Source organism: Canis lupus, chromosome 14 (assembly GCF_003254725.2).
Source record: "Canis lupus dingo isolate Sandy chromosome 14, ASM325472v2, whole genome shotgun sequence".
Lineage (NCBI taxonomy): Eukaryota > Metazoa > Chordata > Mammalia > Carnivora > Canidae > Canis > Canis lupus.
Genome location: NC_064256.1, coordinates 23314682 through 23333359, shown reverse-complemented (window position 1 = coordinate 23333359; position 18678 = coordinate 23314682). Strand labels below are relative to the sequence as shown.

General features: G+C 37.2%; 1 protein-coding gene and 1 long non-coding RNA gene across 7 annotated transcripts in view; one reads left to right on the top strand and one right to left on the bottom strand.

Moving 5' to 3' along the window:
- Nucleotides 1-18678, bottom strand: part of UMAD1 (UBAP1-MVB12-associated (UMA) domain containing 1) — a 360265-nt gene that overhangs the window by 53923 nt on the left and 287664 nt on the right. The window lies entirely within an intron of this gene.
- Nucleotides 1-18678, top strand: part of LOC112674859 (uncharacterized) — a 103294-nt gene that overhangs the window by 23271 nt on the left and 61345 nt on the right. Inside the window, exon 1 of one of the 6 annotated variants that reach the window (XR_003145616.3) lies at nt 8413-8625. The exons of 4 other annotated variants lie outside the window; for them this stretch is intronic. This is a non-coding gene — a long non-coding RNA (uncharacterized LOC112674859). One more of the 6 variants, XR_003145618.3, reaches the window with a different exon arrangement.

Genomic DNA, 18678 nt, shown 5'->3' with positions numbered 1-18678 from the left:
ACCTTCCCTACAGATTGAGGCTGCTTCTGCTTTTGGAGGGGAAAGTTTGCCCTAGGTGATACATGTCAATCCTTGCTCAGCCTCATCTAGCTTGTTTTCCAGTTAACCGGTTTAGTTTTGGCTCCAGGAGGCAGGAAAAGGAGAGAGAGGGTGAGGAGCCTGAAGGGGTTCGAAATACCATCACTACTCAGTACAGAGCAAGGTAAATTAGTTCCACCAAAGATCACAGATTTTTTTATTTCCCTGTATATTCCCAGTGTGATTTTTTAACTTCATCAAAGTTTTACATTTTAAGCATTTTTATGTTTCTTTCTGTTTCTATCATGTGCTTTAAAGACCATCTATCTTGGGACACCTGGGTGGCTCGGCGGTTGAGCGTCGTCTCTCTTTGGCTCATGGCTGATCCTCAGGTCCAGGGACAGAGAGTCCCACACTGGGCTCTCCACAGGGAGTCTGCTTCTCTCTCTGTGTATGTCTCTGCCTCCCTCTCTGTGTCTCTCATAAATAAATAAATAAAATCTATCTTAAAGCAAGAAAATGAGAATAAGGTAAAAATTCAAAGGAAAAACGATGGGAGCTTATGAAAAGTTAGTTGTTCCCTTACTCTTCCCCCTCAGGGCTAATTCATATTTTACTGAGTAGGAGCTCTACATTTATATTCTGGATAGCAAATTACTCTTTTGGACAAATAGGGCATGTGTCTTTCTCTCCCCCAGGGGAAACTATATTACTGGATTTGGATACAAGGCAGCATCTGCCAACATGGGACAGAATAATTAAAAAGGTGACAGAAATATGAATTTTCATTTCAGAAGAGAATATCTCAAGCAACTGAAAAAAATGTTTGAATCAGTAAAATTAAAGTGTGAAAACTATTGAACTTTGTGTTGGACAGACTTCCCTGGACAGGAAAGAACCCATTTACATGCTGAGGGACAAATCAGTTAAGTGGCCTGAGTCTTCCTTTTTACAACTGTAAAGTCTGGTAATTAAACTGGCCAAACAGAAGATATAATAAACATAAATTGGAATAAATCTGCATTTTCCAAGCCTAATGGATTTTTAAGGATTAAATTAAGTGACTAACTGGAATCTTAAAGATGAAAGAAGTCATGCATGCTTCTTGAAGTGGTCGAACTTAAAATTCTGTTGTCTCTCAGGACAAATTACAAAGAGCTAAGGAGATTCAACATCACATGAATAGCCTCTGCTCTCACTCTGAGACTGTAAAGTCAAGTCTGAAAAAGGAATATTCTCTATAGAAACATAAATGTTCATATTTTAACATTTTGCTTTGATTTCAATCCAAATATAAATAAATGAATTAAATGTCAAAAATGTCTATTCTAATTTAAACTTCTCTGTACATAACCTAATGTGTAGTGTGTGCTAAAAATCTGTTCATGCTATGTGACTGAATATTCTCTATGCAATGTGTAGGTGTTAAGTAAATGCTATAGTTCATTTGTTATAAACTACTTTTTCCCATTTTAACCTTTTTTAATTGTACATAGAATTTGAAACAATGGCGTGCCATAATTTAATTGGCAGCATCTTTCTTCTTAGGACCACAAATAGTGATACAACTTACAGTGAATGGTGTCTTATATTTGATGAAGTTAGTTTTCAGTATAGTTTAAAATGCAAAACTCTGTCTAGAGTCATAAGGATCTCAAAGATGTGTTAGTATTTATGACTTATTTTAAGAGTAATCTGGAAATTGCTGAAGAAATGCTCCAGAGAAGGCCTGTGCCTGGGAGCAAAGATGATACACATGGTCAGGAGGAGGTAAGTGAGCAAAGAAAATGAGCCTAATGAAAACACTGGTGATGTTAGAGATCTCTGGTATGCTAGAACCCATGAGAAAGATTAATACTAATACTGAGCAGAATAGTAGGTATGATATGTTTTCTAGGTTTTTATCCAAAATTTGACTATGGAAGATGTCTTCTACTTCTAAAAGATTTAGAACCTCATAAGACTCATAGAAAGTAAGTGTGTTTTTAAAATCTTTAAAGCATTTTTGTCACCCTATTTAGATCATCTTTTTTTCCCCTTCCTCTTTAGAGGATCTTAAAATAGCATCAGTTCTTCCATAAATGTTTCCTAGATCTTAAGGGAATAAAGTGAGCGGTCAGTATTATTGAAGATTAAAGCCAACAATTCACTGTTTTTTTTTAAAAAAAAAGAGGTATAGAGATGTAAATAAGGCTGTTAGCGGGCCTGTAAAAGTGGTTACTTTTTTTTTTTTTAAGATTTTATTTATTTATTCATGAGAGACACACATAGAGAGAGAAAGAGAGAGAGAGAGAGAGAGAGGCAGAGACACAGACAGAGGAGAAGCAGGCTCCATGCAGGAAGCCCGATGTGGGACTCGATCCCGTGACTCCAGGATCACGCCCTGCCCGAAGGCAGGCGCCAAACCACTGAGCCACACAGGGATCCCCAAAAGTGGTTACTTTTGAATGAAAACTCTCCTTATTTCCCCTTATCAATATCTTTAAACTTTGCCACAGTAAGTGTATTTGTAGTGGTTTTTTTAAGCAGTAAAGTTTTTTCTTTTTTATAATTAAACAATGGATACTCTAAAGTACAGCTGAAATCTTCAAGGGTGCATTTTCAAGGATACATTTGCTGAATAATTTCATCCAAAAAAGTTACAGGCGCCATCCAGTCCAGTCACAAAGTCCAAGTTAGTAATTCACCATGAAAAAAAAAAAAAAGATGACTCGAATAAAAATCAGAGAAATGAAAGAGGAGATGCTGTAATTATTGCCACAGAAGCAGAAAGGACTGTAAGAGACTATAAACAATTTTATGCCAACCTAGAATAAATGGATTGGGCAACCTAGAATAAATGGATAAACTTTTAGAAATGTACAACCTACCAAGACTAAATAATGACAAAAACCAAAGATCTGAACACAGACCAATTACTAGTAATGAGATTGAATTAGTAATCAAATTCCAACAAACAAAAGTCCAGGAGTAAATAGTTTCACTGGTGGATTCTACTAAACACTCAAAGAGGAATTAATACCAATTCTTCTCCAACTCTTCCAAAAAATAGAAGAGTGGTAAGAACTCTTCCAAACACACTTTACAAGGCCAACATTACCCTGATACTAAAGCCAGACAAGGATGCCACACACACACAAACACATAAGCCAATGTCCTTGATGAATTTAGATGTGAAAATCCTCAACAAAATATTAGCAAACTGAATTCAACAATACATTAAAAAGATCCTACACCATGATCAAATAGGATTTATTCCAGGGATGCAAGGATAGTTCAACATCTGCAAATCAATGTAATAAGCCACATTGACAAAGTGAAGGATTAAAATGACATGAATATCTCATTAGATACAAAAAAAAAAAAAAAGAGGCATTTGACAGATGCCTGGGTGGTGCAGTTAGTTAAGTGTTGGACTCTTAGTTTTGCCTCAGGTCATGATCTCAGGGTTGTGTAATTGAACTCCATTTTGGGCTCCATACTAACTGCAGAGTCTGCTTAAGATTCTCTCTCCATTTCCCTCTGACCCCTGCCCCCCACAACATTCTCTCTCTCAAATAAGTAAATATTTTTAAAAAAGCATTTGACAACATTCAACATTTTTTAATGATAAAAACTTTCAACAAAACAGATATAGAAGGATCATACCTCAACATAAAAAGGCCATATATGACAAGCCCATAACTAAACTCATAATGGTAAAAAGCTGAAAGCTTTTCCTCTAAGATTAGGAATAAGAGAAGGATTCAACTCTCACCACTTTTATTCAACACAGTATTAGAAGTCCAGAACAATTAAATGGCAAGAAAAAGAAATTAAAGAAAAGGAAGAAGTAAAACTGACACTATTTGCAGATGACTTGATACTATATATAGAAAACCCTTTAAAAAGTCCATCAAAACACTGCTGGAATAAACAATTCAGTAAAGTTGCACGATACAAAAATGAATTTGCAAAAATCTGCTGTGTTTCTTCACACTAATAGTAAAGTATCAAGAAGAGAATTTAAGGAAACAATCCCATTTACGACTACATCAGAAAAAAATAAAATACTTAGGAATAAATTTAACAAGGAAAAAAGACCAATACACTGAAACTATATAAGACATTGACTAAAGAGATAGAAGGAAACACAAATAAATGGAAGGATATACCATGCTCATGTAGTAGAAGAATTAGCATTGTTAATATGTCCATACTACCAAAAGCAATCTACAGATCCAATACAATCTCTATTAAAATTCCAATGGCATTTTTCACAGAAATAGAAGGAACAACTCTAAAATTTCTGTGGAACTACCAAAAACCCCAAGTAGCTGAAGCAATCAAGAAAGGAGAACAAAGCTGAATAATTTAAACAGTATGGTATTGGCATAAAAACAGACACATCACTCAATAGAACAGAACAGATTGCCCAGAAATAAACCCATGCATATATAGTCAATTACTTTATAACAAAGGAGCGAAGAACATACAATAGGAAAAGGGCAGTCTCTTTAATAAATGATGTTGGGCAAACTAGACAGCCACATGCAAAAGCATGAAACTGGACCACTATTCCACTATTATGTGGAATCTGTACACCGTACACAAAAATGAGCTCAAAATGGATTAAAGACTTGAACATAAGACTTGAAACCATAAAACTATAAGAAAATATAGGTGATAATCTCCTTAATACAGATCTTGGTGATGAGTTCTTTTTAATCTGATACCACAAAGCAAAAGCAACAAAAGCAAACATAAACAAGTAGGATTACATCAAACTAAAAAAACTTCTGCACTGCAAAGGAAACCATCAACAAAATGAAAGGGCAACCTACCAAACAGGAAAAGTATTTGTGAATTATAAATCTGATAAGGGCCTAATATCCAAAATATACAAAGATTTCAAACAAGTCAATAGCAATAAAAAGAAATCCAGTTTAGAATGGGCAGAAGATCTGAACAGACATTTTCTTCAGAGAAGACCTACAGATAACCAACAGGTATATGAAAAGATGCTCAACCCCACTAATCATCAGGAATGTGCAAATCAAAACCACAATGACATATGACCTCACACCTGATAATGGCTATTACAAAAAGACAAGCAATAACAGATGTTAGAATGTGGAGAAAAGGGAACCTTATGCACTGTTGTGGGTGCAGCCACAAAGGAAAGCAGTATGGGGTTTCCTCAAAAAATTAAAAATAGAACTATCACATAATCAGCAATTCCGCTTCTGGGTATTAAAGAAAACAACACTAATTTGAAGTGATATATATATATGTCCATGTTCATTTCAGCATTATGTACAATAGCTAATATGTGGAAACAGTCTGAGAGTCCACCAATGGATGGATACAGAAATTGTGTTGCATATATGCAATTGGAATATTATTCAGCCAACAAAAAGAATGAAATCTTGCCATTTGCAGTAACATGGATGGTCCCTGAGGGCATTATGCTATATGAAATAAGAAAGACAAATACTGTATGACCTCTCATATATGTGGAATCTGAAACAAACCAAGCTCATAGATAGAACAGATTGGTGGTTGCAGGAACCAGGGGATGGGAAGTGAGAAAGATGGGTAAACTGATTTTTGTTGTTGTTGTTTTTAAACAAAAATATACAGTCACACAGAAGATAGTGAGGGCCCACAGACTGATGCAAAAGGAAGAATTCTGCCCTATAACTTGAGAGATGGCAACTTCTTCATGATTTTATGCATTGACAGTGTAAGTATACATGTACAACCTGCTTTCTCCAGCCAGGCCACAGAAAGAGCAATTCAATTAAAAATTTTAGATAAATTTCTTAATCTTGACTTTTCTTTGTTTTTTTAAGATTTTATTTATTTATTCATGAGAGACAGAGAGAGAGAGAGAGAGAGAGAGAGAGAGAATGAGGCAGAGACCCAGGCAGAGGGAGAAGCAGGCTCTATGCAGGAAGCCCGACGTGGGACTCGAACCCAGGTCTCCAGGATCACACCCTGAAGGTGGAGCTAAATCACTGAGCTACCAGGGCTGCCCTTAATCTTGATTTTTCAAAATACAGCACCTGAAGAGTTTTATTTGGAAGCTACTTCAGTCCTTGGAGCATAAACCTCCTTCAGAAGATGTCTTTATCCTACTATAACCAAATTTGTGCCATGTTAAATATATTGATAAGCCATATTTGAAAATAAGTGATGTAATAAATCATCTTTTTTTGCTTAGCTGTTAGCACAGTTCTAGGACACCATGCTTCTTTTACTACACATTGGGTAGAAAATTATATTTCTGCTTTTTATATTACTCAAAAAGTGTCAGCATTATTCAGGTTCTTTGTTTTCTCAAATTGTGTTATTACTACTTTCTGACATACAGTTCTTTCCTCATCTTAGGTATATGTAATTTTATCAGCTTTGCAGGAAAAACAGATACTCTTAAGGATTGAACCGGTATTTGACGAGATAAGCTCACTTTTTTCTCATCCCTAATAATGTTACATTATTGTTAGAAATAGCAGGCTGTTTCTTATAAATTTTAATATACTCTTTCTGTCATCGAATAACACGCAAATTATCCTACCGATAAACCATGGGACTCCGTTCAAACTGTGGATGATGTCTGGTTACTGTATTTTTGCCAGCTAAGTCACAGAAAAATATCATGTGATGGGCAGTAATTCGGTGACTAGGAACCCACACAGAAAAATTAAAAATTAAAAATTAAAAAAAAAATTAAAAAAAGGAATCCACACAGAGTTAGCACCTCTTCATTTATTGCTCAGAGGGCAGCATTCTTTGTAATGACTTCAGAGGGAGGAATGAAAGAGAAGGGAAAGGAGAATTGATTAAATATTTGTGAAGCTGGGTAGTGGAACCTCTCTCAGCCTCAGTTTCCTCCCTGGTAAAATAAGAGATTCCTTCCTCACAAGGTGGTTGACTATTAAGAAGGTTGGTGTTGTTGGAGGAGAACAGTTTGCAAAAAAATACGATAACTATTAGGATTGCATAAATGTGAGTCTTGAGCATGTTAGGAAAGGCCTCATTAAATGTGGTGTTTTAAGCACTGAGGGTTACCTTAACTGGAGAGGTTGGGGACAGACTGAACACTGTTGACCCTAGCCTTACAAATCCAACTCCAGAATTTCCTGGTTTAAGGTAGAGAGGTCTAGCCCATCTCTTTTCCTAGTAAAGGAACTTCCCCTCTAGCAAAGGTGTCTGATGTGGTTGTTGGCACATCATTAGTCCCAGATGTAATGTTCAACTATTTATTAATTGCATCTAAAACCTAGTGCTTGTCACATCATGTGCCCTCCTTAATCAGTAAATCTGGGATCATTTGTGGAAAAGAGGAGGTTAACATTCTCTTGAAGACATTCGGGGAAGCTCTTCCAACTGGGAATTGAGATGGGCAGTGAGCTATGATTTAAACAGCTAATGGGCGTTAACTGAATACGCCACATGGAAAGCTGGCTGGCTGGAATACAGATCAACTCCTCCTATCACTGTACACACCGAAGTCCTGTGAACACCATAGTCCCACACCCCAAGTAAAGTAAGAAAGTTGAAGATAAGAACTTGATGACTCCAGTATCTCAGGGGTAGGAAGATCCGTGGTGGCTGAAAGGATCTGGTCTGTTTTCTGTAAGCAGAGATCCTACTACCATTGTCTTATTTTGTGGCAACAGAGACAAACAAAGGGGAATTTCCTGACCAGTGTGAATGACAAAGAAATGAGGCAAATTATTGAGAAACTGATGGGTGTTCATTGAAGAGCAACAAATATGATTTATAAGCCTGAGGGACTGCCTTCAGAGGAAGATGAAAGAGACAAGTCTCCCAGCTTGACCACCGCTCTAACTAGCAGGGACTGGCTCATCAGCCCTAAGTACTTGGAGGATGTACATAGCAGGAATGGAGAGACATTATTTAGTGTGGTCCAAGGGGTCAGGAGGACGAATGATGGAAATGAAAGTCAAAACAAAGATGATTTAAGCGGCTGAGCAAGTCTCATGCCCTAATGGAGAGATCTATTATAGACTGTGCTGCCCTGTCCCCCGGGAGGTGTGGAAGCCCCATCACTTTTGCCATTTACAATTGGAAAAGGCACTAAAAAGTAGATCAGCATATTGGAGAGGGGAAAAACCACCACATGCCCTCAGAGGATCAGTGGGATGACTTAATAGGTCTTTTCCATCTCAAATTACTGCGATGTGGCTTATGTGCTTGGGGACCTGAGCTGCTAGAATAATTTTCCATCACCTGGGCTGCTTTTCTGTTACTATAGGGCCTCAGTGAAGAAATAATAGGTATCAGAGAGCAGTTTCTGCATTCTAAATAGAAGCCTGCAGCCTACTGATGCTTTAGCGTGAAGGCAGAACTGACTAGGTTAAGTTTTGCGTTGTGACGTCAGCGAGCAGAAGTACCTACGCCTACTGATTGAGACCCAAAACAACGTACAACCGACTGAGACTCAAGACAAAGGGAAAGGAGCTTTGCCACATTTGGATGGTAGTCGCATAAATGAGAAGTTCAAGTAGTTTATTCCCTAGGCTAGGAAAAGAAATGTCCAAATAATTGAACTCTACCTTTAAAAAAAATAGAAAAAAATTACTTGGCCTTCAAAAATGAGTAAGTAACATTTACCGCTTAGGAACTCGAAGGACCCATGTTTTGAATGTTGTTTATACTATATTTCTGTCCACAGCTGCAGTTGCATTAGCAACTGACACATTCTGAAACTTTTGGTGGCCCAGAAGGGCACATGTGGGCTGGAAGCAGTGGCAGTCTGGGGTAACAGCTACAGTGGCTAGGCAGGGGCACGACATGGTCAGATGGAAACTGGGGCAGGCAGGGAAGGGCCGGTGTCACTGTGATTGCTAGAAGGAGCACAGCTGTGACCATAACAACCCCTCTCAGCCAGAGGATGACACAGAAGCAGAAGAACAAAAATGGTAAGAGGATGACAGGAGGGAGAGGCAGTGAGAAAGAAAGCAAAAGAATCTGTTGGGGCAGGGGGGAGGGGGGACCCACAGATGTAAGTTCTTCGCAGGTGGAGAGTATCACAGTTCCTGATAAAAATATTGTGTGTGGTTGGGCGTAAGTTAAACTTGGCGTTCTGGAACACTGAAGTTTGCTACAGATTCAGGGTTTGACTTACACCCGACAGATATAGGTCAACCCTCATCCTGCTGCTCTCAGCAGCTGTAGCCAATGGGAGACAGAGCTGCCCAGCACGCCAGTTTAAGCTGCTGCTAATAGATGGAAATCAACCTAACCCCATTTCCTGCCTTTCTGCTGTCCTCACTTGTCTGTTCATGGCCAATTTAGGTGCAGGCTGAGCCGCTGGCTGGCTGTAACTGCTGGGGGAACGGACAGGGTAGGATCTGCTGCTGGCACATTCCCTTAAATTTATTTAAGTGGAAGATCTGTTTTTAAGTCTCATAAAGGAGACTTGTATTTTACTTGTGTAAAATACAATAAACATTCTCTCATTAGCTTAAGGGCAATCCTAAATTCATAGAGTGATTTTGCTGATCTCTCCCTTCAGTGAAATTTAGAAATGTTTAGGCAGAGGGAAATCGATGACAGAGGCCTGTTTTCAGAAAAGATACAGCGGAGGTTAAATGACTTATCCAAGGTTACTCAGAGAGGTAATGGTAGGGGCAGGAAGAGAATTAAAGGAATAAATAGTTTGAGAATAAATGGGGGAAATTATAAAATTAAATCTGGAGAAGGAACATCATCACTGAATAAAATGGAGTTAGTTAACATCCTCGCCTTGGGTTAAATATCTGTTGGAAATCCCCAGTTCAGTAACATACATTCCTTTACCCTAGGTGTTCAGACTCTTAACTTAAAAGTGAGTTTGGAAGTTTTCCTATGCTCATATTTTTCTTAAATGTCCAGCCTCTTCTCAATGAAAGTGACATTAATTCAAGCTAAATCTGGGCATGTGGCCTTCACTGTTTACCCACTAGGATCAAGAGGCAAGGGACTATAAAGTTGAGTGAGAGGTTGAATTAGAAGGACAAGCTTTATGCTAAATCAGTAGTAGCTACAGATCTTTCGACAGGATTTTATGCCTTGTCTTTTTTTTTTTTTTTTTTTCCCCTGCATTCTAGGCCAATTGGGCTAATCACCTAGAACTCCTGAAGCAGAGACTTCCATAACTCAGATCTTTGATTTGGACAAATTGCTACTTTCTTTCCATCATTTTAAGATAGCAAACAAATCCCTGAAACTACTTTTGCTACCAGTACTTAAGCTTCCAGAATCCTGACCAAAAAAAAGTTAGCCATGTTCTGAAATAACAGGTTACTTCATGTTCTTTGTGTTTAAGCAAATGAAATTAGGTTGTTAAATAATATTTGGAAAATATTTAAAAGAAAATAAAAAGCACCCATATTTGTACCAGCCAGAGACAACCACAAGAACATTTCTGAGTTTCCTCCTTATTTCTACACACACATATATATTATGAAACTTATTATGTTTGAGATGTTTTTGTATATTGACCAATTGCCCTCCAGAAAGGTTATGTCAATTTATAACCCACTTTCAGTAAGTAATAGAATTTTTTAAAAAGCAAACTTTAAATTTTGGAGTTGAACAATGATACTTTGCTATTTTTATTTTTTTGTATCTTCCTCACTCCTAAGGTTGACCGTTTCTCTCTCACAGTTGTGGCCAGTACTAGTGGACATTATATTTGATTCAACACCAGTGTGGTTTCTGGAATTGACCCCAGTGCCAGGAATGGGTCCTGATTAAAATAAGCCAAGCATGGCAATCCAATTTCTCTTGCTAGTTAGTGAATGGCTCAAAATTAGAACATGGCATTCCTCTGACAGCACATTTGATCCAGCATGGTCCTAAATTGACTCAATAAGGCTGAAGAGAAGGTCTTGGATTTCATTGCTAGGGAAGCGACTATGTCTCTCTTTTTTTTTTTTTTTTCTGATAGATGTGAATATGAAAGCATGTTGCTCCCAGTATTAGTTGGGTATCCACTTATGATCCTGAGAGAAGCCATCTTGTCTTTCTAGCTACATGAAATAGTACACTTCTCTATTATTTAGGTCAGTATGATTTGGTGTTTTGATTTTTGCAGTGAGAAGTTGTCCTAACTCTTTCTGTTCTATGGGATTGTTTTGTTTTGATTTTGTCGATTCCTGTTGTGCTTTTATTCTTGGTGTGGCAAGAACTCTACTGAGGGTATAATCCTTATATTATCAATATGTCTCTAATTTCTCACTTATCATTTACTCTTGTTTAATGTACGGAAGATTGTAATTTAAGTCTATTAAATTCATCACTGTTTTTCTTTGTGATATATTCCATTGCTTTTACTTTTATCCATTCATTCATTCAAGAATGTATATATGTGAACTACAAGATGCCAAAACCTATGAGAGGTAATAGACTATACGAAAAAGCCAATAAAGACACAGTCTCTGTTGTTACGGAGTTTGTATTCTAGTGGGGGATTGAGAGTAGGTTAGACATTAACTGAAAAGCCACACACATGAATATGAACTGTTAATGGATAGATCACGCAAAAGGAAAGACAAAATATATAAGAACTTTAATAGGATTAGATCTACTTAGGAAAATCAGGAGAAGCTTCCCTAGGGAAGTGGTGATTGAGCTATGAATGATAAAGAAGTTGGGTAGCCAGGTAAGAATGTTACAGGCAGTGGAAATAGCAGGTGCAAAGGTCCTGCTCAGGGGCAAGCACAAAAAATATGAAGGATTGAAAGAATGTAGTATAGCCCACATCTCGAGAGGGGCTAGATGGAAGATGAAGAGTGGGGGGTGGAAAGTGAGGGGTGGGGGATGCTGACCATGCAGAGCCAATAAGTCTGTGATAAGGAGTTGTTCCTGCTTCCTAAAATCTACAGGAAATCATTAGAGGTGTCATCTTTAACAATCATATTACCCTTGCCTTCAACATCCAATATCAAGTCCTATGAATTTTGTCTTCTAAATATCTCCAGTCTGCTTCAATCCACCTACTTCCTTCCACCATTACCAACACTTTCTTATTCCATTTTATCATCACTTCTGCCTTGACTAATGGAATAGCCATATTAGTGATCTGTTTGTGCCTACCTTTGTCGCAGTCCACTCCATTCCTACATGGCTACAAAAATACAGACCTGACCTTCATACCACTTGATGACACAAAGCATGCTGAAAGAGGACCAGTTTGTTTTTGTTGTTGTTAGTTTGACTTTGGAGAGGTGAAGGTGTGAAATGGGCAGTTTGTGAGTTCAATTTTGGACCTGTTGCATTTGAAATACCCATGGGATGTCCTAGAGAAGAAGCCAAGTAGGAGGTGAATATTAGGTAGGTATCTTCTGTATGCTCATCTAGAGCCACTCTCTACCCTTCTCTACTCTCTGTGTCCAAAGATACTGAGCTGTGTGGAATGCATTAGGATTTCACATGCTCAATGCTCCTGGCTCCCATGGCTTCTAGTTGGGTTTGGCGAATGGGAGGTACAGACAGAAAATTGAAGGAAGAAAATGAGAGCAGAGTATTTATTCCTTATTATTTACATCTTGCATTCTCTCTTCCTCTCCTCCCTCCTTTCCTCACCTCTAAACCCTCCTTTTATTGCCTCTTTCTTCTCTTGCCCTTCTTCCTCCTATTTCTTTTTTCTCTTGTGTGTTTTCTCTCTCTCTCTGTCTCTCATCAGGTAACAATTTCTATCTCCTTGTTTCTTTAGGCCTAAGGCAATAATAGCTTCCTGAGATACTGTATCACCATCCTTCGTTGCTTTCCCTAAACCCTTTGAAGTGCTCCTGTAACTAGAATCTCCTTAACTATACCCATTTTGAGTGTGTCACCTATTTCTTTCAGGAATCCTGACTAATACTGATAGGTAAGAAAATGGTTGGGCTAGAGTTAAATTTGAGTTGCCTGGGCAGAGGTTGTAATTGGAGCCATGGGTATGAATGCAAATACCTTGGGAGACAGTATAGAGAAGGAATGGGCCCTGAAGAACTCAAACATTTAATGGTCTCCAGAGGAAGATAATCCTGCAAAGGAATTGGAGAAGCAGTAGCCAAAGTAAGTGGTAGGAGAAAAATCAGGACAGTGTGTGCATAGAAGCCAAAGGAAGCACTGTGAAGGAAAACAGGGTTTTCCTGTTTTCCTGTAGTCAAGATTATCAATTGGTTCTGCAAAATCACTGGATTAGTGACTTACCCTCTTGTGAACTGTTACATATTTTCTGTGTTCCTTTCTTTATAATGCTTTATTTTTTATATTTATCTAGAATTTCTTTTAGATGTATATGAATATAGTCAAATTTATTTTAAAATACATTTTAAGATGAAAAATTAGCTACCCTTTCTTAGCCATTATTCCAGCATCATTTATTTAATGGTTCATCACATTCTGTTACCATTATATCCTTCATCAAATACTGTTTTTAAAAGCACAAAGAGATGTTTGAGCACTTTCTACTATTTGTTTAAGAGTTTTCTATTTGCATTTATATTGGTTTAGTGGTTGTCACTTTATCTGTCATTTTAGCATCCATTAGAACAAGTCTAACCTTTTAATTCTTAGTTTGCAGAATTCTCTTATCAATAGACATATTTATTCATCTAGATTGACTTTACAACCATTTTATCAATTAAAAATTGAGATTGTTTTTGGAATTTTTACATTTTATTTTCTTATTGACTTGTAATTGACCTATCATATTTTTAGTTTTAGGTATACAACATAATGATTCGATATTTGTACATATTGCAAAATTACCATCACAATAAGTCTGGTTAACATCTGTCACCATAACCTGGTTACAAAAAAATTTGTGTTTGATAATTGTTTGGGATAGTTTTAATCCTGTAAATTAAATCGGGAAGAATTTAAATCTTTATTTAGTCTTTTAGCCAGAAACTTCATAGATAAATCCATTCATCTTCAAATCTTTTTTTTTTTTAATTTTTATTTGTTTATGATAGTCACACAGAGAGAGAGAGAGAGAGTCAGAGACATAGGCAGAGGGAGAAGCAGGCTCCATACACCGGGAGCCTGATTTGGGATTCGATCCCGGGTCTCCAGGATCGCGCCCTGGGCCAAAGGCAGGCGCCAAACCGCTGCGCCACCCAGGGATCCCAATCTTCAAATCTTTTTAACTCTAGGAAAAGCATAGTCACTTTCTTTAAATAACATACATAGTTTGTGAAGGTCCAATTCCAACTATTTTATATTTACATTCTTCTATCTGATGTATCTTAGATATGCTTTGTTAATCTTTCTCTGACTTTTTAAAAAAAGTTTTCCAGTATGAGAGTAATATATGTTTCTGGTAGAAAAAATAAAATCGATCAATAAGGAAAAAAACCTCTTCATATATTATTCTAATAGCCAACACCCAGATCTCAACACTATTAACTTTTTGGTGTACTGATTAAACACTTCCTATATATTTTTATGTATGTGCATTTTTATGTTTCTTATTCAAGTGGGATACTACATTGTTTTGTAACTTCTTTCACCTACTCTACAAGGAACATCTTCTCATATCAGTATGTGCACTTCTAACTTCTCATTCTTCATCGGTGTTATACAGATGTACTTTATTTAACTGGACTCTGATTGGGGACCTTTGCTGTTTCCAACTTTCCAGCATAAAAGCATGCTGTGATAAACCCCTTTTAACCTCCCCAATTCCAAAGAGCCTTGAAATTTTATTTTTATTAAATATTGAATATATGCAAGAGAATATTTGTAAATAAAAGTTTAAGGGTAAAAAAGTAACAATACAATGATCTCTTACTTGTATACACCCTGTTCTATTTAAGACATAGAACAGTTAAGGGGTGCCTGCGTGGTCAGTTGGTTAAGCCTCTGACTCCTGAGTTTGGCTCATGTCATGATCTCAGGGTTGTGCGATAGAGCCCTGTGTCCAGCTCCATGTTGAGCATGGAGCCTGCTTAGGATTCTCTCTCTTCCTCTCCTTCTGCCCACCCTCCCCACCCCCACCTCATGCTCTGTCTCTTCTCTTTAAAAAAAAAAAAAAGGGATCCCTGGGTTGCGCAGCGGTTTGGCGCCTGCCTTTGGCCCGGGGCGCGATCCTGGAGACCCGGGATCGAATCCCACGTCGGGCTCCCTGCATGGAGCCTGCTCCTCCCTCTGCCTGTGTTTCTGCCTCTCTGTCTCTCTCTGTGTGACTATCATGAATAAATAAAAAAAATAAATAAATAAAATAAAATAAATAAAAAAAAAAGACATAAAACATTTAAGTCCATGTGTCCCTCTCCAATTCTATCCTTCCTTTCTTATCATTCCCTTTATTTTATTTCTGTTTTATCACATGTACATATATACATGAACATATAATATGTAATCAATTTTGCATGTTTTTTTAACTTCATATAATTTGAATTTTGCTATATGGATCTTTCTGTGACTTGCTTTTTCCACTCAATAATATGTTCCTGGGCAGCCCTGGTGGCCTAGCGGTTTGGTGCCACCTTTGGCCCGGGGCGTGATCCTGGAAACCCAGGATCGAGTCCCACATCAGGCTCCCTGCATGGCGCCTGCTTCTCTCCCTTTCCCTCTGCCTGTGTCTCTGCCTCTCTCTCTCTGTCTGTCATGAATAAATAAATAAAATCTTTAAAAATAATAATAATCATCATAATATGTTCCTGAGATTCATTCATGTTTTTGCAAATAACTACAATTCATTCATTTTTATTGCTGTATAGTATTCAATTATATGAACATATCATAATTTTTAATCTATTCTAGTGTTGGTGACTATTTTGGTTATTTCCAGCTTTTGCTGTTACAAGTATGCTACTATGAATATCTTTTGTACCTATCTCTCAATACATGTATACTAGTTTCTATAAGCCAAACATCAGAAAGTGGAATTTCTGAGTCAAAGAGCATATACATTTCAACCTGATAGATGATGCTGAATTATCTTTCAAAGTGGTTGGAATAACTTTATTCTCCCACCAGCAGTTGTATGAGAATTTATTGGTTCCACATCTCTAATTCTTGGTATTTCACACTTAAAACTTTTTGTCAAACTGCTGAGATTGAAATAGTATACCACTGTGGTTTTAACTTGCATTTCCCTGATTACAAATGAAGTTGAATATATTTTCATATGTTAATTTACCATTTCAGTTCTCTTCAGTGATGTGCCCATGCAAATTTTTTTCCCATTTAAAATAAAAATAAATTAGGTTGTATTTTTCTTATTGGCTTACAGTTTTTATGTAGTCCAGATACTAACCTTTTGTCACATGGTAAAGCAAATACCCTCTTCCAGTCTATGAATCTCATTTTTACTTGTTATGATATCTCTTGATAAACAGAAATTCTTAATTTTAATGTAGCTGACTTTAGTAACATTTTCCTTTACTCTTTGTGTGGCTCTTCTGTCTAGCTTTCGAAATCCTTCCCTTCCTTTAATTGTAAAGGGTATTCTCTTATTTTATCTTCAAGAGGTTTTAAGCTCTACCTAATATTGAGCCTTTCATCTACCTAGAATTGATTTTTGCATGTGGTGTGAGGTTGGGTTTCAGATTCTTTTTCTTTTTCAGTATGAATAACCAGTTGTCTCAGCATCATGTACTTAAAGCCCATACTTTCTCAACTGATTTTCAATGTCAGGTCTAGTACACTTGAGAATCAACTCACCAAGTTCCATTATCTATTCCTCAATGCCCACTTGCCAAAATAAACACCTTCTTGAGATTTTAAATGTAATAAAATAAACCTTGGGGTCAATTTCAAAAGGAGCAACAACTTCATAATATTAACTCTTCTTATCCATGGACATAATATCTTTTCCCATTTATTTAGGTTCCCTTTAATTTTTTTCAATTTTATGATTTTCTATATACATGTCTTAGTCATATTTTGTTAAACTTATTCTTAGGTATTTAATATTTTTGATAGTATTATAAACGATATTTTTATTACATATTCTAATTGCTGCTATATAGAAATGCATTTTAAAAATACCTTGCAAGTCACAATTTTACTAAAATATTTGGATTCTGATTTATATATAGATTCTTTTATATTCTCTATGTAAAAAAAAAAAAATCTTATCTCCTGCAAGTGATGACTCCCTAGTTTTGCCTCTTTAATCATTACAAATTGTATGTAGATTTTGTACCATCTGGTGTGTCCAATACCTGATTGCTATGGGTGATAGTTGCTTGTTGTTTTTGTTGGGTCTCACTTATGCTTCTTATTTTCTTTTTAAGATTTTATTTATTTATTTGAGAGACAGAGAGAGAGAGAGCGACAGAGAGCACAGTGGGGAGGAGAGAGAGAAGCAGACTCCCCACTGAACAGGAAGCCCAGTGCAGGGCTCCATCCCAGGACCCTGAGATCATGACCAGAGCCGAAGGTGAAAGCTTAACCAACTGAGCCACCCAGGAGCCCCTGCTTTTCTTTTTATTTATTTTATTTATTTATTTATTTTTTTTAATTTAAGAGAACCTTTATTTTTTTTAATTTTTATTTATTTATTTATGATAGTCACAGAGAGAGAGAGAGAGAGAGAGAGAGGCAGAGACACAGGCAGAGGGAGAAGCAGGCTCCATGCACCAGGAGCCCGATGTGGGATTTGATCCCGGGTCTCCAGGATCACGCCCTGGGCCAAAGGCAGGTGCTAAACCGCTGCGCCACCCAGGGATCCCCCTGCTTTTCTTTTTATAATGTGGATCACTATTTCTATGGAAATTCTTTGAGATATAGATTGAAGGGAGTTTATTTAAAAACGATTTGCTTTTTTTTTCTGCCAGGTGCTCATGGGTATCACGAAGGAGGGCCTCTTTACACTAAATTCTCAGCTTAAAATTTTCCTAGACCACCTAGGCTGTGCAACTCAGGCATCAAAACTCACCCATAAGGGCTAACTTTTACTAATAAATTTTCAAGAAAGATTTTCCTTTCTCTGTACCCAGTGCCAATTTTAAGATGAGCAAATGTCCTTATTGTTTGGAATGGACACAATATTATTTCTAGTGTACTGTTTTGAGCTTTATGTAGGATGCTGTCTTTCGATTGCCTTCTTAGAGCTGGACCTGGACTTTGTCACCTATCACCCATATATTGCAGGGCTGTGAACACTGGAACTCGAGATCCCCTGAATTGTCGAAAGTCCTCAATGCAAAAGCAAGCATCAGTGGCTGAATCATCTTATTAGGATCTTGCTCTGAATTCATGTTGGCCTTGCCTTGTTATTATGTCATTAGTGCATTTAAAAATATAGTTTTAAATTTTATAAATCATTTTTAGCTATTGTCAGTAAGAAGGCTGTTAAGGGCATCTAGTTTGTCAGTAGTCTTCCATCCATTCCACCTCAGCTATATTTTCTCATACCCTAGATCTTTTCACTTCTAATGCCTGTTTCACTTCCTAAATCTCAGTTTCAAATATCTTCTCTATGGCTATGATCTCCTGTCTTTGAGTGCCTGTAATTTATTACTCCCACTTGAACAACTATTCAACCCCGTTAGGACTCCAATCCGGTCACTACCAAATCTTTACTGTCCATTTTCTCAGGTTCAACCTCATTCAGATTAGAATTCATGAAGCGTACCCGTGTTGCAAAATACTGTGTAAATAGTGTCTTCCAGAGTTGTGTCATGTCATGGTCCATCATCACATTCCCTCCCTTATCCATATCCT